Genomic DNA, 27,921 nt, shown 5'->3' on the forward strand with positions numbered 1-27,921 from the left:
GCGGTCGCACTGCCCTAGCGCCCCCCTGCTCAAGGGTCCTGTGACCTCAGTGACAGAGTCACTGTCACTCTATGGTGTGCTGCTTCATAGTCCTGCCTGCAACACTGGAGGTGAACTTCAGAATGAATTGTGGCGGACAGGCTTTCAAGGTTAACCCACACTTTGCACTGCTAGGGTCCACCTGCTGGTGCTATGACAACAGGGCTTTTAGGATCTTGCTGGGCCTTCTAAGATTTAGCATGGGAATGTGCTACATCGGGGGGGGGGGGGTTGTCTGCTAGGCTGGTCATGAAGGCTGAACCTGGTTCCCCAGTACAAATTCAGCAGCTCTGACCATAGTGCCACATCCTCTCCCCCACTGAACACCATACTGCCCCACTGAGAGAAACTTGGACTGCACTGACCCGATATAAACACCTGGATGTGACTCAATTCAAATTACGCATTAGATAAGAGCAATATGCTGCCTAAAAACAAATTAACAACATTCTAGAAAAAGCCAACACTCATAGGGAATGCAAGATTAAGTAAAGCATGTGAAATGTAAACAGGAACAACATGGTTACCTTTTTCTTTTTACACTTATTATTCAGAAAGTGCTTTTGCCTGAAAAGTTAAGGTCCATGACTACAGGGCCCAGAAGGGAGCCGTTTCAATGCCCATTGCTTTTATCTGTTCAAAACATAAGCAGTATGGTTTAAAAATACCACATTCATGAACACACAGCCGCTGTACACATTTTGTTTGCCAATTCACCCATCAAGCACGTATTTCAGTACCTCCAGGAATAGTGCACTTTACCACCCAGGGAAAGCAATGTTGTTCAAAGAGAGATGAGAAAACAAAAGTAGCGCTTCACTGGCAAACACTGTAAAGTGGCGCTAATGTGTTTAGGTGTGAATAAATCAATCTAGCCACCTTGCAACCACTCTGTCTTTTTTTAGTTATTTCTTTTTCATATTTTGGATTTTTTATTTCTCTCCACCCCAAGGCTACACTTAGAAATTGAAATATTTCAGAAAAAGACGACGTTTCCAGCAAAAGTGTTTTTCTTTTTTGGATCCATTTCACAGGGGAGCAAATAGACGAAAGGAGGAAAGAGATGGTAATACCTGTTTCTTGAAGTCTAGGCTTTCACTAAATGAGGAGGAGCGAGACATAAAGAGAGGGAACAGGGGGAGCAAAGAGATGGGGTGGGGCAGCTGCCAGTGGCAGGAGAACTGGACACTCTCCTTGTCTTCTCTGGACACGAAGTAAAAGACAGAGGGGCATATGTAGGTAAGTTTCATTTTGCGATTCTCAAATTGTGATTTTTAGGGAATCGCAATTAGAAAATCGCGAAACAAAATGTAGGTTGGATTAGCAAATTTTATTGCGAATCCCACTTATTCCTTATTTGCGCATCGCAAATTGCGATACACAAATAAGGAATACCTTCTCATTCATTCCTATGGGCTAGAAGGCTCATAGGAATGAGTGGGAAGACATTCTCTTTTTGCGATTCTCAATTAGAGAATCGCAAATTGAGAATGCAATTTCAGTGTTGTGAGGGTGTCAATAGGACACCCTTTTGCACCCCCCCCCCTGAAATTGACATGTGTGCACATGTGGCCCACACACATGCCCTAAGTGCATGTATGTGACCCACATGGCACTTTGAAAAATGCCAAAAAGTGCATTTTTGAAAGAAATAGCAAAATACCACCAACCTGAAGTTGGTGGTATTTTGCGAATGCAAAATACCACCAACCTGAAGTTGGTGGTATTTTGCGAATCCATAAGCCAAAAGTCGCACAACTTGGGTGCTTCCTACATTGCATTTAAGGAATCACAATTTGCGACTCCTTAAATGCAATAGCAAAATAAGGAATGGCAAATTTTGCAATTCCTTATTTTGCATGTGGGTTTATGTGTGCTACATAGCACACTGCCCTAATTGCAATCACAAATGCTGAAATTCTGCGAATTTCAGCATTTGCGAGCCCAATTAGGCTTCCTACATATGGCTCAGGGTCCTTTTCCTTCTCTGCCCGTTCCACAAATCCCCAAAAGCTGAACTTTAACTATCGGTGATTTGTGCTGTCCGTGAGGCATGTTTAAAATAAGAAAGTAGGGGAACTCATTGAAATTCAAGAAGTAGAGGCACGCAGTGCCCTGCCGATCCCGCCCACTTCGAGCACTGCGGTTGTAAAATGCCATGGCTGTCTCGTCTTGACTTCACCTCTTGCCTCTTTACTCCACCAACATACTCTACCTGTCCCTTATCCAGTGCTTAATTTATAAAAGAAGAAACGCTGGTGGTCATACTGATTCAGAGACCCGCTGGTGTCATTCGTGAATGTAGGTGTTGTTGAATCCCATGGCTGTCTAGTCTTGATTTCACCCACTCCCTCTTTCATCTACCACCATACTTTCCCTGCCCCTTATCCACTGCTTAATGTGTGCTGGTGTTTTGCATCAGCACTTATTTTTAAACACTCGCACATGTTTATGAGAGTACACCACATTGTGGCCTATATTTTGAGCTCAGCACAAGTGTTTAGCAACTCAGGGGTATATTCACGAGAACGTGTGCTAAACATCACCAAAAAATGCTTACGCACCTTTACACATTGCAGCCCATCGCAGGAAAATAACCCTGTGTTAAAGTGGAATTTACAACAAGGCGGTAGCATGCGATAATCTGCCGAAACCGCATCAAATGTCCGCGATACAACCACCTCAACGGCGATAAAAACACAAACCTCAATGCGAAAAAACATGCGATGGGCCAAAGCGCGATGAGGAAATCAGCGATAAGCAGCGCCAAGCCTGCAACACACACATGGCATTCAGGAAAAATCCCTATGAAAGTAGAAAAAACACCGAAACGCAAACTGACCAACACCCAAGCACCACAGAGGCAGCCGGAGCAGGCGCAGAGGACGAACGCAACCCCACAAGCACCCCAGATGACCAGCCTGGGACCTCGGGGACAGGGAAGGGCAAGGACAAGAAGAAGAGGAAGACGAAGTTCAGTCCCCAGGAAAACAGGATCCTGATTTCTGGAACACCATCAACAAATGTTCTTCACCTCCAACGTGTCATTGGGAACTAAAAATGGGATATGGCGGAACATCGTGGACAATGTGAATGCCGTCGGAGAGCACAGGAGGTCAATGGACGAGGCCAAGAGGTGATGGATTGGCATCAAACGAAAGACCAAGGAGAAACTCGCAGCCAACCAGAAGGCAGCAATGCAGACTGGAGGTGGGAGCCCAGCGCCACAGCACGTGCTGGATGACATGGAGGAGCTGGTGTCAACAGTCATCAGTGTGGAGACTGTGGCCGGAGTCGGGGGACCGGACACTGCTCATTTGGACACATCACAACCACAACAAGGTGAGTGACCACCAGGTACTGGGGGAATGGGTGGAGAGGACATGCACAATCAAGCAGTGCACATCCACAATGACTCTGGATCATGCCCCTGAACTACACACTGTCACAATGTACCATGCTGTTTTAATGTCAATATGTACCATGCGGCTACATACATGTGTACACATCATAATACACCATCTCCCCTTCACATTGCAGGGGCACCATCAACACCCCCTGCAGAGTAGTCCCAGCCACTCTTCACTGATGATGAGGAGGATAACGCCAGCATCGACACCCAAGCCCTCCAACACATCATGAACATCATTCGCAACTCACCTCCAGGATCAGGGCAGCACAGCTGCATTGAGGAGACCTCACCCACTACCCAAAGCCCCCAGCAGGCGGCCCCCACAGCCCCGGCACCCTCTCAAGGCCCCCATGAACAGACCATGGCCTTCCAATGCCGTTTGCTGGAGGGCCAGAGGGAGACTGCTGAGCAGGTAAGGATGGGGTTCGGCCTCATGGCTACCAAGCTGTACGCCATCCATGGGTGTCTAGGTCCCATCAGGGACCAGCTCCAGTCCCTAACGGACACCCACAGCCTGCTCTACGGTCTCCATCCAACCATGGAGGTGGAAAGGATGGCAGCCACTGCTATACATCAGCGCAATGTAGCTGGGATCTACCATGCCCTACAGATCCTCATCATGGCATTGCTGCCACAAGGTGTGGCGCTTATGAATGCCGCTGCCCCCACACCGTCCACATCTCTGCCCCCTGGTGTGTCAGTGCCTCACAGTGCGGCAAGCACATCCACTCCGGCACCTGATGTGTCACTGCCACACAGTGCGGCCGACAATCCTCCTCTGGCCCCTGATGTGTCAATGGAACACAGTGCCACAGCCAGTACTGCAACACGCACAGGTGAGGCAGAGCACACACACGAGAACAAGGACGTGGATGGGATTCTTGTCAGAAGGAGGCAGCAGCATTCATTTCCGCCACCTGGTTTGTTTCTGGTTGGTGCCGCACATGGCCTCATGACCTCCCACTGACCCCGGATACACTTCGCTGCACTCAACTTGTACCGCAACTTGGACTGCCATATCCTGTTTGACGACCAATGACATGGTGACCAGACTGCGGACTGTACCCTTCCTCTTCTGCTGTACCTGTCATCCCAGGATGGACTCTGCCTGGCCCTCCACGGGCTCATATTGTGTGGTGTTCTTGGCATGGCCCTGTACCGCTCAGTTGATAAACTCTACTGGATGTGCAATAAGCATCCAGTAACACACTGCTGTCATGTCTCTCATCATTCCTGCATGAATGTGCGGATGGAAGTAGGGACAGTGATTTCCCTTACGTCAATGATGCTCATGTAGTGGGATGCCAGACACCATGTACTACATTGCCTAATGTGTCCTGCCCGGGTGCCGTGGGCACTACAACAGGGACACATGCATTAGTCACTTCCTTTTCCGGTCAGAGCCCCCATGTCATTGTTGCATACGCCAGGCCAGACCACTCCACTTATGCTCCGAGGGGGCCCCACATAGCTACCGGTCATAGGCGAACTCGCTGGTGGTGTGCAGGTCACTGATCTAGTTGTCAGCATGTCACAGCCACTCCCTGAGTCTGCACACACACCACACCCATCCGGCACCGGCGTCACAGGCCATGTGACCCCGCAAATATAAGGGGCCGCAACATCACATTCTCCTCTACCGGTGGTGACTGAATGACGGACACTCCACGGTGCTCAATCATAAATGGGCCCATGAGTTGTTGGCACAGGGTTAGTGGCACCGGAACCTTGCGGCCTACACGGGCCTACCACCACGTGGTGCAGATTGGGGTTGCACAGGGTTAGTGGCATACGTAATAGCTGAGCGGGTGTGCAGCCTGCGATGATGATGTGTGCACTGATGTGGTCTCTGCCATTGATGACTCGTCATGTGTGGGACCTGCTGTGCCGCGGGGTGAGCCCGCAACATGTGGACCATGCCAAGGTGGCATGACCGGGGCGTGGAACTTGCACGGGCACGCGATGTTCCTACTGATGCACACACCGGTGGCAACAGGTGAGCAGTGGGGCCTGTGTGCACAAGGGCAGTGGTGTGTCTCTCTCTTGCCCTTTGTTTCCTTCTCTCTCACTCTCTCTCCCTTCTCTCTCTCTCTCTCTCTCTCTCACTCCTTCTCCCTTCCCTCACTCTCTCTCCCTTCCCTCTCTCTCTCACTCCATCTCCCTTCCTTCACTCTCTCCCCCTTCCCTCTCTCTCTCACTCCCTCTCCCTTCCCTCTCTCACTCTCACTCTCACTCCCTCTCACCTCCACCTCTCTCTCTCACTCTCTCTCCCTTCCTTTCCTTCCCTCTCTTTCTCTCTCTGTCTCACTTTCCTTTTCTGTTTCTCTGTGTCTCTCTCCTTTGATGGGCGCATGACATACGTCCTGATTTCGTGCTTTCTTTTCCAGGCTGTGTCATCGAGATTGTCCATGGCGGACCAGACAGGAGTCTTCCGCATTGCTGATTTGTGTTGTGTTTCAATAAAGTTCTTGGTTGTTACTTCCGTGCTGTGTGACTGTTTCTCGTTCTTCTGGCCACACGTGTGTATTTATTTTGGCACTGTGCGTCCTCATGCGTTTTTTGTGGCTCATGTGTCTTGCAAGGTATGTGTATGTCCGGGGGGCCCAGAGGAGGGCCTGGGGGGTTGCAGTGGGTGTTGTGTCTCTCATGGGTATCCACGTTGCATGATCATTGTCTCCATGGCATCTGTGGCACTTCCGGTGTGGCTCTTGGCTGGGCTCCCTTTTAAGATGCGGGTAGCCGTCCTGCTTAACACTAGCAAAAGGCAGGTGTTAATTCCCTGGTGCTACCACAGCTTATCGCCTGTTTTTGGTTCGCTTCGCAGATCTGGCAGTTTGTTGTGAAAGTGGTGTTGCTGTTTTTTTGTGTGTTTTTGCATGGGAACGCCTACTCTGCATCTCATTAGGGTTAGTTGGTCGTGTCCACCGTGGAGATAAATTTTGGGGCAGTTATCGCAGTAATACTGGTGATGTCTGCAGTTTGCACCAGCTTGTGAATGGGGTGTTAAATCTATCTCCACATTTGATGCGTTACAGTGGGGATAAATCGGAGTTGAGTCCTTGTGAATATCCCCCTCAGTGTATTAATAAACAATTCAACACAGGTGTGACCTCCACTAGTCCAAAATGTTACACTTAAGTGTGATGGTTAGTAGGTGATGTTGGCACCCTCATTCAGCAGCAGTGGGAGCAACTGTGGGTGGTGCTGGCTGCAGTGGAATACCTTGGGCCCAAGCACATATTTTTTACAAATGAAATACTGTCCTTATTTCACTTTTGCAGGTTCTTTATCTCCCCTTGCTGCCTTCTGTATTTCCCTTTCTCCTTCTTTCCCTCTTTGCTGCCTTTTTCACTCCTGCTCTAGGTTGAAGTGTGATGATTCCAAATGAGTCCTGTTCTCCCCCCCAAAAAGAATAGTGTAGGAAGGCTCCACCTGCAACCACTGGCTCAAATTAACCATTACCTCCGCCCTTTATACCTATAACTTTCCTAGTCTTATAAGGCAGCGGACACATACCTTACATCCTGTTCTTTGGAGGACGGTCGGGTTCCTCGGGTATGCCTTACCAGGGCTAGCACTCAGGATGTGTAAAAACTGGGAAACATTCTAAACCACGAAGTAAGAACAACGACTCACCGGAACAACGAAGTGTAAACAACGAAGAGGGCTGAAAAACGAAGGTCACATCCACGATTGACGGAACAACGAAGGACGGAACCACGATTTTTTTGAACACCGGAGATGCACGTCACTTCTCTCTCCCGTCACTTCTATCCGCCTACCTTCCCCTCAGGTTCACTTTGATTGGTCTTTGAAGGAGTGTTACGTCACTCATCTCCGCTAAATCACAATTCAGTCTTTGTCGCCCGCCAGAGCTTTGGAAAGGAATTTCTGTAATCAAGTTGACATTGGCATCATGAAATGCAAATGTCTGCCTTTATATCTCGTCTGCACCCTAGCTGGCGGTCTCAAGAATTTTGGGAAGTAGTCTGGTTTTATCCTGCTTGATTGTACGATCTGGGATAAGCGTCTTTTGGAATTCTGGAACATTCTAAGGTAGGTAAATCAATTGAATGAATGTTTATTTTAATACGAAAAAAATACATTTTGATGTATTTTTTTTTATTGGAAGTTATACATTTGTATTTAATTTGATTTAGAGACTTTTAGTTCTAGCCAAAGGATGTAGGAAGGTTATGGGTAATGGTTTGTTGAGTAATTTAATACATAGAATTTTCGTTGTTAAGGAAGTCGTTCTAAAATAGGTAGTGGTTAAGCATAGTTCGTTGTTTAACTTTCGTGGTTTAGGAAGTCGTGGTTCAGGCAGTAGTTGTTTAGTCACACAATCGTAAAAACTGTTGCATGATATTGGCATGCACATAGACTAATGAAGCACACATATGAACCAGTAGCATGACCTGTGCTCGCATAAGGTGAGGTAAGGAAGACGCAGGCCACATGTCCTGAAAAGAAATTAGTGGGAGGACCAATTAGCATATGTAAAGGCACCCCACACAGTGATAATACATGTTGTTACATCACAACTCTATAACACCCCTTAAGTAAGAGGAAAGGGAATATTTTATATAGTTAAGATACAGCTAAGATAGGGGCTTGTAAATATGACCCTTAGGGCCATATTTATGACCCTTGAGTAGCTGGCAGTGTAGCAAGTCACCTTCCTGCACAGAAACAATCCTGAGACCCTTTTTCCACTTTCTGTGTCTGCTGCAAATGCAGCAGACATAGAACAAGGCCGTAACGAGGATAAATAAATATATTTCACCTCGTAATGCCACTCCTGGGGAAGCGTATCTTTTTGGCACATTCCCAGCTTTACAAGGTCTTTGAAATCTGGGAATGCATTATAAACCTTGAAAGTTGCTTGGGAACACACACAATGCCCATGGATCGCCTACGCAGGGCAAAGTAATGCAACATTGCATTACTCCAGATTTTTGGTGCCACGCAAATTGGTTTTGAATGGCTTCAAAATTCTGACCTAAGGTTTGCGTCGCTGTTGCGCCACGTTGCCTGGTGCATAAGCAATGCAAACCAGGTCATAAATATATCCCTAAGAAGCGGAAACGTTTTTACTTTTTCAATTTATCTTATTTATACTGTACTTTGACTCTAGAACTCATCATGCAAATGTATTGTTCATTCTTTAAACGTTTTGACTTGTGATGCTGTTGTTCATCAATTGTTTGTATAGACATAGCTGTGCAATGAGTTAATCCAACCATTGAAATTTTCCAAAAATGAATTTATTTGTATTTTTTTTACAGAGTTTTATGTAGTGCAACTTGACCCGAATCGGGTATCAGAGCGCTTTACATAGCATCATTTGCATTACATGAGGACACATTCATTTTTGTTAGGCACGGGGAGATTAAGTGTTTTGCCCAGAATCACAGGATGTTCAGCGTCATTGCCGAGACTCGAACCCGGTTCCCCAGATTCGACGTTGACCACCCTAGCAGTTAGGCCAACTCCTCTCCCCATTTGTCTATAAAGCATATGTTTTTGTTCACTTCCAAAGAAGTGGAGAAGTGTGGTTCACCGATTAGAGGGGCAGACCCTGGGGCAGAGGTCTGGCCCGGAACCAGGGTTCAATTCCCGACGCGGCAGGGTCTTGGGCTCAATGTCCACGGACTCGATAATGCTCGCCTAGGTGCCTACTCTAATCATGGGTCCCACTCTGCAACTCTGGGCAATAGCTTGCTTAATCTCCACAACGGCCCCGAAAGCGCTAGGATGCATGGCCTCACCTTGGAGGTGCCCAGTAAGAGGCATCTCACAGGGAAAGCCTGGAAGGGTTCCACAGCGGTAAACAGCGCCAAAATACCTTCTAGGTGATAGTGCGCTTTACAAGTATACACACATTACATTTTCCTTATAACTATGTTCAGCTCTTCAGTTCGCCATTCTCCAATGCATTTCCTGGTCCTTCATCTTGGGGAAGAATCAACTGTCAAACAAACGTGAGTTTTATCAGTTGTATTGATCCGTAGTGAAGATCCAGATTATGAGGCTAGTTCAATTCCTGCGGTGTCTCGAGTCAGCATCATTTTTGAGATATTAGAAAGAGCCAGGGGCGTAGCTACCATTAGTGCAGCAGGTGCACCGGAGCCAATTGAACCCTTATGATTACTATATATTTACTACACCACCAGCAGACAAATGGGCCAATTTCCTTGTTTGCACCAGGGCCACTGGCACCCTTGCAAAGCCACTGGAGGGAGCAGCTTTTAGTATATCACTACATCAGTGCTTTAAATGGGCCGGTACTCACCAGTACTGAGTACCGGCACTTCTTAGATTTATCGCTGTGAGTACCGGCACTTCTCTACTGCTCTGTAAAGTACCAGTACTCATGAAAAGGTAGGTTCATTGGCAGTGCTGGTGAGCAGAAGTAGAACGTGTCTCTGGCAGCCATGGCGCCGCTTCTGCAGCACCGATCTGAGCCCCAGTTGAGCTATTCAGCAGGGCTCATTTGAATAATGTCTGGGTGCTCACCAGCACGCTGTGCTTAGCAGAGCAGAGTCCTTTCAGACCCTGTGCTGTCAATCAAATTCCCACTATCCTGTGTGTTCGTGCAAGCACAGGAATCATGTCAGTCCCCTGGCAGTGGCAATCAGGCTACGGCCAGTCCGGCCCTGGTGGCAATTAAAAAAGCCATGGTAGGTGAAGGGAAAATATGGCTTTTATCATACCTGAGTCTTTTGTGTGTCTGCTATGTTTGTGTGCATGCCTGTTTTTGTAAGAAAAAAGTGAAAGAAAGAGAGAGAGAGAATCAAGACACTCTCAGGAGGTATTTTAAAGAAAATGTGTGGCACTTTGTTTGTACATGTCTGCTCTGCGACAAAGATTAATAAATAACATAAAAGGGAGGGTTGGTGAGTGGGTGGGTGAGTGGATGAGTGAGTGGATGGATGAGTGAGCAAGGGTGGATGTATAGATGATGGATGATTGAAAGCATGCATGGGTGAAAGAGGGTGGATGATTGGATAAAAGGGTGGATAATGGGTGGATAAGTGAAAGTTTGGATGGATGATTGAAAGGTAGGGAGGATGGATGAAAGGGTGGATGATGGATGAGTAAAAGGAGGGATTGAGTGAAAGGGTGGATAGAATAAAGGAGTGAAGGGGTTGATGGATGAATGAGCAAAAGGATTGATGGATGAGGGAAAGGGTGGATAAACAGATGGATGATTAAAAGGATGAATGGATAGGTTTCGAGATGGATGGATGGATGGATAGGTTTGGATATGAAGGGTGGACAGATGGAATGATTGATGAAAGACTGAATAGATGATAGAATGTAAAGGTTAAATGGTGGACATCAGCAGGTAAATGGTAGGATGAAATAATGAATGGATAGATTGATAGAAGAGACGAGAGATATCTTCTGGGTAGCATCATGATGAGTTGCTTCATTTGCTTGGTGCCATAAGAGCTTTGGTGCGACATGGGGGTATTTTCAGTTTCTTCCTACTCGTGAGCTCAAAATATATAGTATAGTGCCAAACAGCAATTAACAGTATGACATTAAGAAGGTGCAAATATTGCAAAAAAAGGAAATGTTAACATATTATCGCATTTCTCTTTCTTTTTGTGTAATGAGTTAACCTGCTTTGTTTATATAAACATATTTCTCATGTGTTTTGGTAAGTGCTGCAACTGATATAGAAGTTGTTAAGTATCATCATGTCTTGCCCCTCGCCCGCCCCCTCACTACAATACTCTAGCTCATGGGTACTCACAAACTTTCTCTTGGGGGCCAAATTTACAGTGTGCTTTGTGTCCGAGGGCCCATTCCCTCACTCCCTCTCACTCCCTCTCTCCCTCTGTCTCACTCACTCTGACTGTCTCACTCCCTCTCCCCCTCTGTCTCACTCACTCTGACTGTCTCACTCTCTCTCTGTCTCCCTATCTCTCTCTGTTTCCCTCTCCCTGTTTCCTTCTCCCTCTCTCTGTTTCCCTCTCCCTCACTCTGTTTCCCTTTCCCTCACTCCATTTCCCTTTCCATCACTCTATTTCCCTCTGTCTCCCTCTTTCTCCTTCCCTCTCCCTCCTTCCCTCTGTCTCCCTCTCTCTCCTTCCCCCTCCCTCACTCTGAGGTCTCCCTCACTCACACTGAGGTCTCCCTCCCTCACTCTGTCTCCCTCCCGCGCTCTGTCTCCCGCGCTCTGTCTCCCTAGCTCTGTCTCCCTCGCTCTGTCTCCCTCGCTCTCCCTCTGTTATGTTATGTTATGTTATACCTTCTTGTATAGCGCTCGAATCACCGTGGGGCATCTCAGCGCTTACTCAGAACTTACCCCGGAAGAAAAGGAACAGAGAGGAAAGGAACCTTTAATACAGAAAAGCCTTTAGATGTTTCCTAAAGACATGATAGGATGGAATTTCACGCAGGGAAATAGGAAGGCTGTTCCAGTATTTGGGGGCCAAGTAAGAAAAAGCCCTACCTCCTGACCTATGAAGTCTAATGCGGGGGACCTGTAGTAAAAGCTGCGAGCTAGATCTCAGAGGACGGCTCGGGATGTATTTTACCAGCTTATTCTGCAGGTATTTTGGGCCCTGACCCTGAAGGGCGTTAAAGGTCAGGCAACAGACCTTAAAGAAGGATCTTTTCTTTATAGGCAACCAGTGCAGTTTTTTCAGCAGAGGCAGCGAGGAAGATCTCGCTGGCATGTTCAGCACCAACCTTGCCTCTGCCTTCTGGATCACCTGCAGTTTTTTCAGGGAGTTTATTCCCGCTTCTGCTAATAGGGCATTACCGTAATACAAACGGCTAACGACCATCGCTTGGGTTAGGGTTCTTCGGTGCTCTAGCAGGATAAAAGGGAGGATCTTCCTCAGGAGTTTTAGCCTGTAATAGCAGGACCTCTGTCTGCCTCTGTCTGCCTCTCTCGCTCTCTCTCGCTCTCCCTCGCTCTCCCTCTGTCTGCCTCTGTCTCCCTCTCTCGGCCTCTGACTCCCTCCCTCGCTCTCCCTCGCTCTCTCTCTCTCTGCCTCTGTCTCCCTCCCTTGCTCTCCCTCGCTCTCCCTCTGCCTGCCTCTGTCTCCCTCCCTCGCTCTCCCTCTGTCTGCCTCTGTCTCCCTCCTCGCTCTCCCTCGCTCTCCCTGTGTCTCCCTGTGTCTGCCTCTGTCTCCCTCCCTCGCTCTCCCTCGCTCTCCCTCTGTCTGCCTCTGTCTCCCTCCATCGCTCTCCCTCACTTTCCCTCTGTCTGCCTCTGTCTCCCTCCCACGCTCTCCCTCTGTCTGCCTTTGTCTCCCTCCCTTTCCCTCCCACTGTCACCCTCTTCATCTCACCCTGCCACACACACAGCCACACCCGAGCATTTTACAGGTCTTTAAAAGACCATTCGCATGTTAATGAGGCTTTGTTCACCTCTTAGGCCCCTGCAGCCCCACTCTGATTGTGGCAGGAATCGCCCGGTCCCCACAGAGCAGCAGAGTCTCTGAGTCGCGCTGCCGCAGGGCTGTTTGCTGACACTCTTGAAAAAAAAATTTAAAACACGGGCACGATGTCTGCACGGTCCACGGTCCGCCAGGGAAGGGCCGTACTATGAGTACCCGTGCTCTAGCTCATTTTAATGAGTACCTGTACTTATTTTTTCCCATTTAAAGCACTGCACTACACTGACAGTTCTGTTCGCATTGTGACCAGAAGAGTCATACCACATATATACCGTACCACACATACCACATATCTTGTTGAGATTGGACACACTAATGTTATGCATTCTTTCTACACAGTCATCCACTGGTACTGACATGAATGCTGCAGGAATTGACGTTTACCTTAGGTAAGCAGGCCATGAGAACAAAAACAAATACAAGACTTTTACCATCAGAGGACAGTAGAGGGCGCACGTTCCCTACTTAAGAGAGAATCAATTAAGCAGCCGAAGACTTTCATAAATATATAAATATAGTTAAGTCAGCCAGACTCAACGAATGGCTGGAAACAAGCACTGACAAAGCCATCATGTCTGGTCTAAAATTCTGTTTCTATAATGATTTTGGTATTGTGTGTGATTGTGTGGATTGGTGAATGAGAATGTATTAATGAATGGAAGACATAAGGGTGATCCTACAAGTAGCAATGGTTACCTCGCATAATAATATTGCATTCACTACAGAGACCTAACCACTACATCGCAGGGTGAGGTAGGTATGTAGCTGCGGAAGAAAGCACGGTAAGCACATACATACTCTTCAATGAATTGGTCAATTATAGGGGATGCATTATTACCGTGCGTTGCAATTGCAATCTTTGATCCAGTCACATACACGCTGTCACATGCTTTTGGAATGCTGACATGATTAATTCAAACTGCTCAGCAGGGTTCTAAGTCTGATTTGCAACAGCAACGTCTTTCATGATGGTGCACTAACGGTGAGTGCAGCAAAACACTTTTTTAAAGTGGACCAGTGTAAGACAATTCAAAGCGAGCAAAGGCAATTCATATGCTGAAACGCAGAATAACAGCTGAACCTCCTGAAATAGAAAACCAACAGAGGCATCGAAGAGATTGTCCAGTGAGACAAAAGAAAACTGCATGTGTGAGAGTACTAACAAGAGGAGGAAACAGACACTCGAAAAGGGGAAGGCAGTAAAGTGGGCAAAGAAAAGGGACAATTGATCAGAGAGGATGAAAAAGGACAACAATATAAGAGATGGGCAGGCGGGGCTGATAGGAAATACATCTGAAGAAAATGTGATGCTTTTAAAAACAGACCAGGTGGGGAAAGAGAGAACAGTAGAGAGAAAGATGGACAGAAGGAGAGAAAACAGAGGCAGACTTAATAAAAGAAGATTAATGGGAAATAGAAAATAATAAGAGAGAGCACATTGAAAGAGAGTAGAGAAAAAGAGTTGGAAGATAGAAGAGAAGGGGAAAAAAGGCGAAAACAGGAATTGATGCACAGTAAAACAAAGGAGAGAAAGGGATGAGGAGAGAGAGAGAGAGAGAGAGAAAACACAACACGGAGACAAAAGATAAAACAATAAGGGATGATAGACCACGGAGTTAGGGGAGAACTGATGGAAAACCATCCTCTGATTGAATGAGTATACCCATCCTTTGTTTGGATGAGCAAAATGTCAACATTTATATGGGAAATGCTACATTTACAATATATTGTGCCAGTTGGTTTTAAAATATCAAAACTAAGTGATAGATGTACTTCTTGTTTTTCTCATAATCAACAATATTTTAGGAACATTCTCAATGGCAAGATTTCGAGGTGCTGGCTCGACGCATGCTCTGCCTCATTTTAGCAACGATGTAGAATTTCCATAACTAACTAGTAAATCCTCTTGCACCAGACTCAAGCCATGACGGCCATACATGTATATGTTGCAAGAATCAACCATCCAATAACTCAAACGTAATAACATGTAAGGCCTGTTAATTCCACTGTTCTTCAATACTTTTTAGGTTCGCACAGAGGCAGCGTATTTCAAACTTTTAATGCTAAAGAAATTTCCAGCCAGGCTTTTATCTGCAGCTCGTTAGAATACACGGTTTAACTTGAGTAACCATACATCTCTTCACCCAATGCATTTCGGGCTGACAAGCCCTTCATCAGGGGAAACTGTAAGTAAATAAAGCCAGCTCATCAGTAACTAGGAATAATCTCATGAACATAAATAAACCCTTAAACCATGTGCAACATACTCTCCTTGAAATTAATGCAAACAAGCACACCACTGCTGATTCATGCTCCAACCATTAACATTTGTTTGGTGCTAAATGTAAACCCAAAAATTATTTTAGAAAAACAAAGAAATTGTTCTCACTACAATGTGGGTGCTATTACGACGTGTGTTAAAAACAACACTTGTTAAAATCAAACTCTGTGCAACAATGCAGTATATATTACCCCCGGCCTCCAACAAACAATAAGTAAACAATAAGTGGCACAGCTATTCGACGAGCGCAAGGCAAGTGGATTTGTTTATTTGTTTATTTCATGTTACCTATCCTGTCATCTGTCAAATTACCGCATCCTGCCCCACCGCTCTCACCTGCGCGGGCCATGCCTGGGTCTCAATGCAAAATATAAGTAAAGAAAACGGGTAGCTCTTGGGATAGGTTCACAACCTTTTTTCCCTCATTCATTGGACAAGTAGAAATAACAATGCTGCATGTTTGACTTACCTTTCAAGAGTTTAATCACCTGCTGAGCTGATGGCAAGTCAAGGGAGAGTGAAAGAGGGGATTAGAAAGTAAAGCCCTGGCAGCCAAGGAACATTGCAGTTTCATCATCCCCTAATCTATTGTCTCTTGCTCGCTCTGTCCACCCCTAGGGTGACCACCCAGTGCCTGATTTATAAAAGACAGAGTGCTGGTGCCCAATGCTCTGCTCAGAAGCTCTGGGCATGCCGAATACCAATGTTGGCAGCCCCAAATCCACCTTGTGCCTCTTTAACCCCTCCCACGCTCATGACGAGCTCTGCTCATCATGAGCACACGACCACCGTGGCTCATGACGAGCTGAGCTCATCATGAGCACCGGGGCACTGTGCGCGACCCCCTTTCCCCCCAGCACGGCAGGTAATGACCCCAGCAGCCAAGGGGTTAATCAACTAGCAGACCCTCCCTCTCCCTTCATCTCACTCTCGCAGGCTCCTGCTTTCTAATTTTGTAATGGCGTTGACGTCTTTCTTTTTCTCTGTCTTTCCAGTTTGTGAGGCATATTTATCCTTTTTTTCACACAGCACAACGCAGCAAATCACCTTGCTGTGCTGCGCTGAAGGGAAAAGGCAGAATTGTGCCATATTTAACTTTATATGGCGCATTTCTGTCTTGTTTTTGCGCAGGAAGGGACACCTTTGTGCACAAACAATCCTCAGAGGCATACCCCTCTTTCTTTGTGTGCTGCACACGTAGAAAGAAGAAAACATGAGGAGAAATAAAGATATTCCTACCTGTAACGCCTCACCTGGGGAAGCATAGTCTTTTGATGCATTCCCAGGGCTACCACTAATGGCAAATCCGGGGATGCGCCAAAATCCATGGGTGGGTGTGTGGGAGCACTCATGCTCCCCCAATTTAACACGTCCCTGGGGCAGAGTAACGCAAGGCAGCTATTTCTGCTGCCTTGCCATACTCCAGATTGATCAAGCTATATGGGGCCACGCAAGGTGGCCTTACATGGCTTGATAAATTTCCCGGAGGTTTTGCATCGCCCTTGTGACCCCTTGCGAGGCCAAAAACAATGCAAAACCTTGATAAATATGCCCCTGTGTGTATGTCCTTCTCTTGCACCCAGTAAATAGCTGATGCAGAAAAATAAGCGCCAATACCCAACAAGCATTTACAATGCAATGGTTTCGCCTTTGGAAAAGTTAGAGCTATTGGCATTGTAAATGACAAAATTTGTATTTATGTGTTGGTTTTGAAAACAGATAAATAAATGGCATTGTCATTTACATTGCCATTAGCTTAATCTCTTGCAAATCCGAAACCTATTGTACCCTACGGACGACAGCAGACAGCAATTACTACCACACACACACACCCAGAGCCACACACACACACACACCCAGAGCCAGCCACACACACACCCACACACCCAGAGCCACACACACACACACACACACACACAGAGCCACACACACACCCAGAGCCACACCCAGAGCCACACATACCCAGAGCCACACACACACCCAGAGCCATACACACACACACCCAGAGCCACACACACACACACACCCAGAGCCACACACACCCACCCAGAGCCACACACACACACACCCAGAGCCACACACACACACACCCAGAGCCACACACACCCACCCAGAGCCACACACACCCACCCAGAGCCACACACACACACTCAGGAGAGCAAGCACAGCGAGGGGGCAGGGAAGCAAGCACAGCGAGGGGGCAGGGAACTAAAAGTAAAATACTAAAAATAAAATATTCCATGTCGCAATTAAAGTTACCATCAGCCAGTCACTGGTTAATGACTGTAAAAAAATCATCATCACCTATGTACCGAAGGGAGGAGTAAAGAACCTCAGGGTGCCCTTCAGTGTAAAAGTCTTCATTGGCTTAGGGTGCAGGTGGGCCTTACTTTTGTTTGAGCAAATGATGTGAACAGGCCCTGTCCCGTCCTGATGCTCTGTTCAGGACGGGGATGATCAATAAAATGATAATGAATTACCATGTTATTTTTTATCTCTGGGGGTTTGGGGATAATTTAAGTGTGGCAACAGTCCTCTGCTACAACAGAGGAACTGTCCCTGCGTTCTGCACCAATAGAACTTATACTGACGAGGGCCCTGGCACTTATTTTACAAATTAAGCACTGGTCGCCTAGCTATGTAGCTATGTAGCAAGGCTTTGAATACCGGTGGGAAAGAAGATGCATCGACTGTCAGTCCTGCCCACAGACCTCAGGGCAGTGACTAACCAAGGAAGGTAGATAATGACCAGAGTCAGCAGGTAGGTATAAACTGAAAATACACAAGTACCTCTAAAGAAGTTGGTACAGGGTTTCCCCACCCAGGTGCTGGATGAGTGTAGGGAGTGTTCCTCAACTTCAGGCTCAGAACTTGGGTTGATTAATAGGAAAGAACATGGACTGAGGTGGGCACTTGCATGTGAGAGCTGGGAGCAATACTAACAGCCCAATATACAATACATCCCAAACTATCTGCTTAGAACAACAGAAGCACTATTAACTACCAGTTATAAACAAACACCATTTTCTTTACTATGCTGATGAAATACCTTGTAGCAGTCACAACAGGTCCAGTGTACTCATGCTCACCATACAGTGTATTCCTGCTGGAGTACCCAGCCCTGGTGGTATACTGGTGGGACCACTTCGAAAAAGATGGTGTCTTGGAAGGAGAGACCCAGATACTGGTAATACCTAGATAGAACAGCCTACACAGAGGGTTGCTGGAGATTCTGACACAGCCCAGTGAGAGATGGCATACCGTGGTGGTAGTAGAGAAAAGCAGGATTGAGGATGCAACAAGTCAGAAAGAGAGGGCTGCGTTAGGATTCTGGCAGAATGCTAATGGCAAAGACAAGGCAGCACAACATTCAGAAAGAGTGGCATCTCTCCGTACAAGGCCCTGGGACAAATACAACACTTTTGAGAGTCTCTGCGGTCTGCGAATCCCTTTGAGGCTGGATGACCTTTCCAAGCACAGCAGCTGAAGCAGCCAAGATTTCCTGGGCAATAAATGCAATGGCAGAAGCTGGATGGAGAAACTTGCTGACTATTGTCATCCCATCTAGAGGGAGTGCATTGAGTCGTTTGACCACAACAAGGTGTCCAGTATTCCACATGCACTCTTCAGTATTCCAGACTGGCAGGAGTTCGTACTCAAGGCCTACAGTGAAACAGCACACATCCCCTGTTTGCCTAATGCACAGGAATGAAGACATCGAGCCCTTAGCTGCAGGGGCTGGTGTACTTTCCATTTCCCACACCAACATAGTTGGACAAAACCTGATATGGGAGATGTTAAGCAGCATTTTCTTGGATTTGTTGGAGGTCATCGTGATACAGGGAAAGAATCATATGCACCCAGAGGCTTGCCTTTGCTTTCAAAACACTAGGTCCTGGCCATCCACAAGAACATGCATGCAATCCAATCCGGGGGGAGGAGGGGTTCCCCGACAGCCACTAGGGAGGTACCTAAGCACCACAACAAACTAAAATACGACTGTTTCCCTAGACGGTATACAAAAGCACTCTTGTTGCCAGTAAACAAGGTCGCACCATCACCTGGGCACATGGGTCAGCCCTACACGCCACACACAACACAAGCAGTAAAATTATCAACGCATTTTCAGAAGACAGTCTGTAGCATTAACAATTCAGCGTTTAAATGATATGCCAACATGAGGAATAGGCCCCCAGCGCAGCAATCGCGCCTCACCGAGTGTTTCCGTGACTCCTTCCACGCAGATCGGCCCAGCCTCGCACTCCTGAGGACTTTAGGCGCCCCGCGCCTAACAGAGCACACTCGCTCCTTGCCCCGGCCGGTCCCGGTTGCTCTCCCGCCCGCTCTCGACAATCCTACGAGCGGCGGGGGAGTTATGCAGGAACTCGGCAGTTGGGACGGCAGGCCGGGGGCACAGGGGCACTCACGGTCTCCTCGGCGGGGATGGGTCTCCTCCGGGAGGCTCTTCGTCGTGCTTCAGGTGCAGCTCCTCCGCCGATGGCCCAATCAGGTCGCTGCTTTGCAGGCGAGCCCTCACAACCACCCGGGAGTCAGCCAACGGCAGTGCGGCTCCCGGGGCAACCCACGATGACGAACCTTGAGCGGCCAATCCTTGCACAGCTTCAGTAGTGACGCGACGGCGCACGGGCCAATCCCGTCGCGGCGTCAGTGAGGGGGCTCGACTCCTGTGGCCAATGGGAGCGCGGCAGCTTCGATCTCAGCTACCGCAGCTCCCGGTCACGAACACAGCTTGCAGAGGGTGTTTCTGGCCCCGGGCCGCGACGGTGATTTAGCGGCCAGAGATTTTTGGGCCGCAGATCGCGGTCAGCCTGCTTCCTCGCCAGCAGATCGACACGGGGGATTATAAGGCACAGGGAAACACCACGGGTCTCCCCTCACCCCTGAATCTGTGCCGATGAGCACAGCGATCGGTCCTCACAGCGGCAGATTGGAAACACACGCTGGGGCAGGCCACCACACGATTTCCTCAGTAGTTCTTGGCAAAGCTTGGGAACCTTTAACCCTGGGTTCCAAACAGGAGGCCAGCTCTTCTCGGGGGCGTTCCCGGCTTTTGGCTGACGTATCATGACGTAGCCAAAAGCCAAAGATTCTCGGGAACGCCCCCGTGTCTGGTCCGGCATTGACGGACGCCTCTCTGTTCCAATGGCTAGCCTCCATTTATGGAGCTAGCCAATGAAGCAGAGAGGCGTGTTCAAGTCACCCATACTAGAAACTACAGATTTCTCTGGAGGAGGAGCCTAACGGCTCCGCCCCCCAGCGAAACCTAAAAACTAAGTGCTGGTGGTCTCCACCAGCAACCACCAGCTCAAATTATACACTGCGGCCACCTGTTCTTTAAGTACACAGACTGTCAGTAAATTATGGCTAATACTCATTGTCTGTTACTGATTTACCAAACAGACAGCATTTGTCCGCTATTTCCGAATTCTGCCACTTTTACAAGTCAGCACGCTTTATTGAACATTCATGTCACTCCACTGTGTATTTAATGGCACTGGGAGGCCTCTTACCAGTTCATTGGCAGGTTCACTTGCAGATAATATGCAGACCTGTGCAAAAGTGCTGTGTGATCTGGCCTGCCACTGCGAGTGTGCGTGAACAGAGACCAGAAGAACCAGTGAGACCAACTGCATGAGATGCGTGTTCCTCCCCCATAAAGCTCAGTGTGTTGTGTTGTGTTGTGGGAGTGGAGGGTGTGACGGTATGGTCTGTTGTTGGAATGGGAGGCTGATGTGTTTCCGTCATCCTCCCCATTAGTAGGTCTTCAAGGACTGTATACTCTTCTCCCTCCCCCTCCTTTTGGTTGATTTTTTTTCAGTGTCAACTGGAATGCATGCAAACACTCCTACGACATCTAATTTTGTGTTTCTCCAATTCTAACTGATCTTTTTCTTTGCCATCGCATTCAACATATAGTTCTGAACTTCTAACAATTCCTTATGCACCTTACTTTTGACATCACTGGTTGCACGCATATCGTGCAGAACCAAATCCCACTCATTTTTTTTTATATATTTAAAGACCTTTATTTGTCAAGACATCTTTGCACATAGCATTCAGCCTACAACCCTCAGGGGGCCGGCAGCAGTAGATGGTGATCTGAGGAGATATTGGCAAGTTGACACAGCCATTAAGCCGACAACCCTGACCAAATCCCACTCATAAAACGACTCCCACTCTGTGGGCCTTATCTTCTTTCCTTTCAACTTTAACATTTGTCTCAAATATGACAATTTATTCAAGTCGTAAGTTCCATTACACGGGAATTGCAAGTCTGGTCTCTTCGCTGTTAGGTCATGCCATATGTATAAAGAGTATGGAACCGAGTCCTTGGCGTAGGGCCACGTGGTATGCTGGGGAGTCTTTTGGTGGAGCTGGCTTGCTGCTTTTTAAATTATTTTTACTCAGAGGCTTGCCCATGGTGGAAATGATGCTGTGAAGCGATACTGCTGTGGTATGAAAGCACTAACCCTTGTTGCTTTGCAACGACAATTCAGATATACCAGACACAGGGAGGATGAGGGGGTGTTGCGCTATAAAGCAGACAGACAACACAGTTGGTGAACAAACTTTATCACATGCTTTCAGCCAGCCTCCAGCGTTTGCAACAGCAGAGGAAGCCGTTCATCAGTCAAAAGACAGTTCAATCGGTACTAGTTCACCAAAGCATTCCCAAGTGGGAAAGGAAAGAGAAAAAAATCCTGCGAGCAAGTGACACCTGGTCCAATGGATAGAAAAGAAGGTAACAAGAAAGTAGGAAGAAAGAATAGTATTTCTGCCTCCTTGCGTTCTCCTGGTATTCCCAAAAGGGCAGGAGGGACAGGTAGATGGAATTGAAGACCCTTTGGACCATGCCGTGAGGGTCCAGGCATTCAAATAAACAGGGCAGAAGTGATGAACTCCTCATACAGCTGAGACACACACTGAAACATAGAAGCAGTATTTGGTAGCCCTGCACTGCAGCGCTGTATTATGGGATGTGTTGTGAATTGGTGCGGTGTGACTATGCAAATCCCAGAATAATAACAGGGGAAATAGGAACTGTATTATTTGTACTTCAAAGGACATAAGATGTGGAATGCAAATGGGAGGTAACGTAGAGTATAGGGCAAATATTAATAGGTCTGCCAGCCAGCCTATTGTAAGTGTGGGGAATATTAAGTGGCATTTTATAAGGACGCTAATAATTATCAGAGGGGTGTTCAGTTCGATGTCAGAGATGTAGCAGCATATTAATGTCAGTTACGTAGCGTCTACAATACCCAAGTAAAATGATAGCCTGACAATTACTGAAAAAAAACCTGCAACAATAGGAACGGTAGGGGCAACCCTAACAGTATTTGACCACAATATATGAGAGGCACATAACAGAACACAACAAATAAAAGATACTTGTTAATTAGCGCCCTGAAAAGCTATTGCAACTAAAAGGAGGAGCCCACGTGGCAACCACTCCAACAATTTCGTCCCTGCACACCAACTATGTGCAAAGTCAGGGGGCCTATAATGCTACCGCCTGTTCCTGGGGAGCAAAAAACGCTGCTACTCTACAACGAGGGGCTAACAGCTGCAACCCAACCTCACCAATGGATGTTGATTCTGGCAATGCCTACCGACCTCTGCTGCAGTCGATGGGAAGTAGCCGTAAATGTCCTCCACCCCCATCGGCAGGCAAGACAGGGTACCGCAGAAGTTCGCCCTCCTTGGTACACCGTCAGTCAACTGCTGCTTTGCGCCAGGGAGTCACAGCGTGCAGGGAAAGTGCGGACAGACACCGTCGCTGGCCTGGCTGGGTGCAGTTGCTGCGCAGAAACTATAATGCAGAGCAAAAAATGCACATCAGGGATGAGCAGAGCTGGGCACCAGTACCAGGGGCAAACACGGTATATTGTGGCAACAAGCAAAGGGAATTAGGCCGTTGCCATCAGCAATAATTGAGTTATAATCTCAAACAGTGGCACAGTCTTCAGCAGAGTAATGGCAGACTGAGGCATAGATTATTAAACCCACAACAAGTAGGCAGAAGAAATCATCAGAATGACTGCGAGGAGAGCCATGCAGTTAATTAGATGCAAGAGAGATATATGCCGCTCGGGACATAGGCATACAGACGTTACCGGCACAGAAGTAAAGAAGAGGGCAGTGATAAAGAGCACACCAGAAAATGTTCATGCAAATGTGTTGAGAGGGAGAAAAGCAGGAGCCAGAGATATGACAAAAACCAACTCACAGTAGACAGAGTTCCTCAGCCACAGAGCGGAGGGAGAGAGAGAGACAGAGAGAGAGAGCGAGAGATAAAAAGTCATCAAACCTCAGGCCTCCAAACTCCGACCGAAGCTAAAGTTCAGCTGCCCGATGGCGGTAGAAGTCAATGATCCTGGGGCCGCATTCTCACACCAAATATGGAAGCTGGGATAAAGAATTTAGAAATAATACCACAATTCCAACTCTCTGTCAGCACATAAGATGAACAGAACAGAATTTATTGGAAACCAACAAGATAATACCAATACGTGCAGCACGGAGGCAGTCAGCAAGCATAGCCAATGAGTGTCCGAAGATGTGACGTTTCTTTTTTTTGAAAACAGATTTTATTGATGATTGCTGACAATATGCAGGTCTCTGCAAACCAGAGGGAACCGCAGGACCTTAGCACCATTTCAGCACAATCACATTTTTCAATAAAGCAACTTTCAATCAAAACGAGGCAGAAATAAACATTTAAGATGTGACGTTTCTGACAGCTTTTATTGACACAAACCACAAAGTTTGGGCTACGGCTACGGCGCTGCCGAGGTTGCCGCGGAGCGGAGCTGCGAAGGACGGGGTCCGCGCTAAAGGACACATTCTCCCTGGAAGCTGCTTGGCAGATCTACAACAGCTCCCCTGATAATTGTTTGCATTGATTGCATTGTGTGCATTGTTGGGCTGTGCGAATCGGGACGGAGAGCCGGTGCACCCTGCTTTCCCTTGGTGCGGGGGAGACCGGATGCGCCTGTGACCACGATCCGCACGAGAGAAGTGCGGATGTTCGGACCGGGAGCAGCATAGCTGCTCTGTGTCTCGCGGACAGCCGCGCCGTGGGTCTACATGGCGCCAGGAGCGGAGCTGAGTGACAACACTTGCCTGGTCGCTTGTAGGCAGATCTCCGGTGTGCGCGCTGGGGGGGGGGCGGCGGACGGAGCATCAAAGCGGCCCAATTTCTCTCAGAGGATAGGGAGAGCGAGTACGTGGCTGTCCCTTGTGCCCCAAAGTGTGCTGGGAGATTGATACAGCGGGGAGCAGCACAGCTGTGTGAGAGGTCCTCAGGGATCACTGCGGATTGCCAGGCAGAGCAGTAACATGAGAGTGGACTGCAAGGTGAGCCTGGGGGGCGATTGAAGGCCTGCTCCTTGTGCAAATATATGGTACACTTGTTAGGGCTGCACAGTGGTCTGCAGGTGCACTGCTTATTAATACTGTCTGAAACGCCGGATACTCTCTGTAGGCAGGCATATAGCAATATCAGTGGCACTCAATTGGGCCTGCTGAGGAGCGCAAAACAGAAAAGCAGACGGTGGTCCTTATAAAAGAAGAGGTAGGGTGAAGGAGTGCGTACAGCCGTGCAGCAGGGTGGGCCCTGCAGTCTCTGCACTGTGTCGACCGTAGACAAGTGAATTAAGAGGACAAGTACACGACTGCTGTGCTGATTGTCTGGGCCAGTTCCTGTGCTACACATACCTTCATACACAACATCATGGGCAAGACTGATAAGCAACACCCTAAGTTATCGTTTGAATCTCGTTGCTCGAGTCGACCTGCGGGCACCCATTCTGACACGGAGTTAGAGCAGGCTCAGCCGCAATCCTTCACGCTGGAGGTCACGTTACAGGCTATGCAACAGAGCCTACAAGTCCCTTGATGGAAAAATAGACAACCTATCCCTCGATGGACAAAATTGCAGCCATGTTGGATAAGCAGGTGGAGAGGCTCTCAGCAGCAAAGCAACGCATTTCAGCTGTGGAGGAGGAATCATTCTACGGCGGGCAAGTGACGGGTTATGAAGAAATTGATGACTGATGATGACTGGGTTAAACACTATTAGTTCTGAGCATCATCCTCTGCACCCAAGAACTTAATATGATAACATCTGGATTGCTGATGTGCAGCGTACTATAAACTTCTGTTAATTGAGAAAAATAATTCGAATTACAAACTGTGTGATTCATGTCCTGGATGGCAAAGCTTACGGAATGGGCTGAGCTAGGCTTTTACCTTAGAGATGGGGCAAACTCATGGCCACAGAGAGAAACCAGTCTGTTCCCCAATACTAATGCTGTTTGTTCCCATTTAGTACTCTTTTCTTTGTCTACTTCCTTTGCTCCTATCCCCTCTTCCCTGAATCTCTCCCCTTGCCTGCTACACCGCCTAGCCCCCTGTCCTTTGTGACCTTTGACTAAGCACGCCTTCTCCCCTTGTTGGGGAAAGATCCAATATTTATACTCTGGAGTTTCAGCGAACCCGCTGAGAGAGTCCACAGCGCCAAGGGAGCCATAACCCTCGCATTTGCCTATTCAGTGGGTCACCAACGCATACTTACTTGCCGGTCTGCATTCCGCATACATTTTCTGTCACTACTAGGAAATAATGTCAGCCAACAATAGCAGTTCTTAGTGGTGGTCATTGTTGGCCGCAGATTTATTAATATCAATAAAATTATTAATAACAATATTAATAACATACTGGTTGTGCAATCTTCATTTGCGAACTCTCATCATCAATCATGCACATCACATTACAGCTTATGACACCTTCATCTGGTACAGGTGTCTGTCTTTTGTGCACTCCTCAGTTCGTAAATGGCACTTGTGCACAACCAGTTCTTAGTCAGTTTATTGGTGTTCCAGTGGTTGGTTGGCCACACCCTTTTGGGTGTCATGGAGGGGAGCTTCTCTGCCTGGAGTTAGGTCCCCAGCTCGCTACCATTTGCGCCCTGCCGTCTGGCCGGGTCTGGGCCGCGAGTGCCGTCTCCATCTGTTCCTCCCCTCCTTTGTGCGGCCACGTCACCCTGCCGTGCGGCATTCAAAAGTGAGTGGCCCTCCTCCTACACACCGCCCACCGGTGTGTTTGGTTAGCCAACCATTGTAGGATTTCCGCCACGCCGCAGGGAGGCTCACGTCTTTCTGCGGCTCCCCCCCTTGCCCTTGGTTCGTGGCTACCCACCTCTCTTTTTTTTTTTTTTTTTTTAACGACAACCTGCGAGCGCCATTGCACCCCACAAGTTATCCCAGAACACCGCCATTCCTTTGTCGGACAGATGCACCCCATCTTGTCCATAAAGCTCTGGGCGGCCTGGGTGGATGAGGCCGTGCCGGATTGATTCCAGGCCATTGGTAGAGCAAAACTTGTGCATGGCGATATTTAACTTGCGCCTCGCATTATCTACCGCCTTGTTGGAGTCAGCACCCCTCCAGTGCCTCCTGCTGATCATCTCTGACCAGACCACTGTCGTGGGACCCAGCCATGCCGCCGCTTTGGTGAGGTCCTTTTGAATGGCCTGACCCACCGCCTTGCGGCCCAAGCGTGTTAGGTCGTTCCCCCCGAGGTGTATGATCAGGACATCGGGCAGCCACGCTGAGTCTGCCATAAGGCCATCCAGGGTCGGCAGTAACTGCTCCCATCTCATGCCGGGCCGTCCTATCCAGCGGATGTATGTCGCCTTGGGTCTGCTTTCTTTGTGCCCCGCTCGCCGCCACCAGGACTCCATTCTGGACACGAATGAATGTCCCACCACCCAAACAAGCCGTGGACGTCCCCCTGTCAAGAGAAAATGTTCCATTAAGGTGGCTTGCTGCGCACCGGGTGTGGTCGAGGGAGGGCAAGAACCCTGCCGTGCGGCATCCCAAGGCGGCTGCTCCCCCCCCCACTTCCCCCGTTTTCCCTTTTTTTTTTATTTTTTTTTTTTATATGAGATGTGGGCGTATGTAAGACTTGTAGGCCCTGGAACGCCATCTGCCTACGGCCTGGATCCTGTCCTTCGGCATGCCATGCTGCGATGCCGAGGTCGCTGCGCCGATCCTGAAGGAATGAGGAGCAAATGATGTTGCCTGGAAACCGGCCTTACCAAGGCCCTGACGCATTACAGCCGTGAATTGGAACCTGCTCAGGTTCCTTCCATCCTGATGTATGAAGAGGGGGCCCTCGCCCGCCGGGCGGGCCGCCATGTACTTAAACAGCCAGCACACCGCGCAGAGCCCAGCCTCTGGGATGCAGTGGAGGCGTATCGCCGTCCCCTTTCGTGCCCTGTCCGTTTTGGACTGCCTCAGCGTGAGCTCAACGGCCCTTACCATCGGCTTGATGTCCCTAGCTTGCAGGCAACGCTGTGCCGGACCTGATTTGTTGGGAGCCACTATCTCACTTACCCGGAATGCCCCAAAGAATGCCGTGGTGAAGGCCGCACTGAAAAGTAGCAGCTCGTATTTGTCTGAAATGATGCTGGTTAGGGTACTCAGTAGCTGCCCCAGCTTGTCGAAGTCAATGGGGCGCCTGCCGTCCTTCTTGGTCCCCTCAACTCTTTGCCAGCCTTTCAAGGCTGCTTTTAGATAGGCGGATGCCGTGGGGTCCTCACCTGTGTAGAGCCTGGCAAAGTGAGCAATGGCGGCCAGGTGTGCCTGGGCCCAAGATCTCGTTTTCTTGGCGTCGAATGCCCATTGCACGAATTTCTCCACTGCCGTGCACGCTTCGGCCTTGTCCTCCAGTGACTTTAT

This window comes from Lissotriton vulgaris, chromosome 9 (genome assembly GCF_964263255.1).
Source record: "Lissotriton vulgaris chromosome 9, aLisVul1.2, whole genome shotgun sequence".
In the NCBI taxonomy this organism is placed as follows: Eukaryota; Metazoa; Chordata; class Amphibia; order Caudata; family Salamandridae; genus Lissotriton; species Lissotriton vulgaris.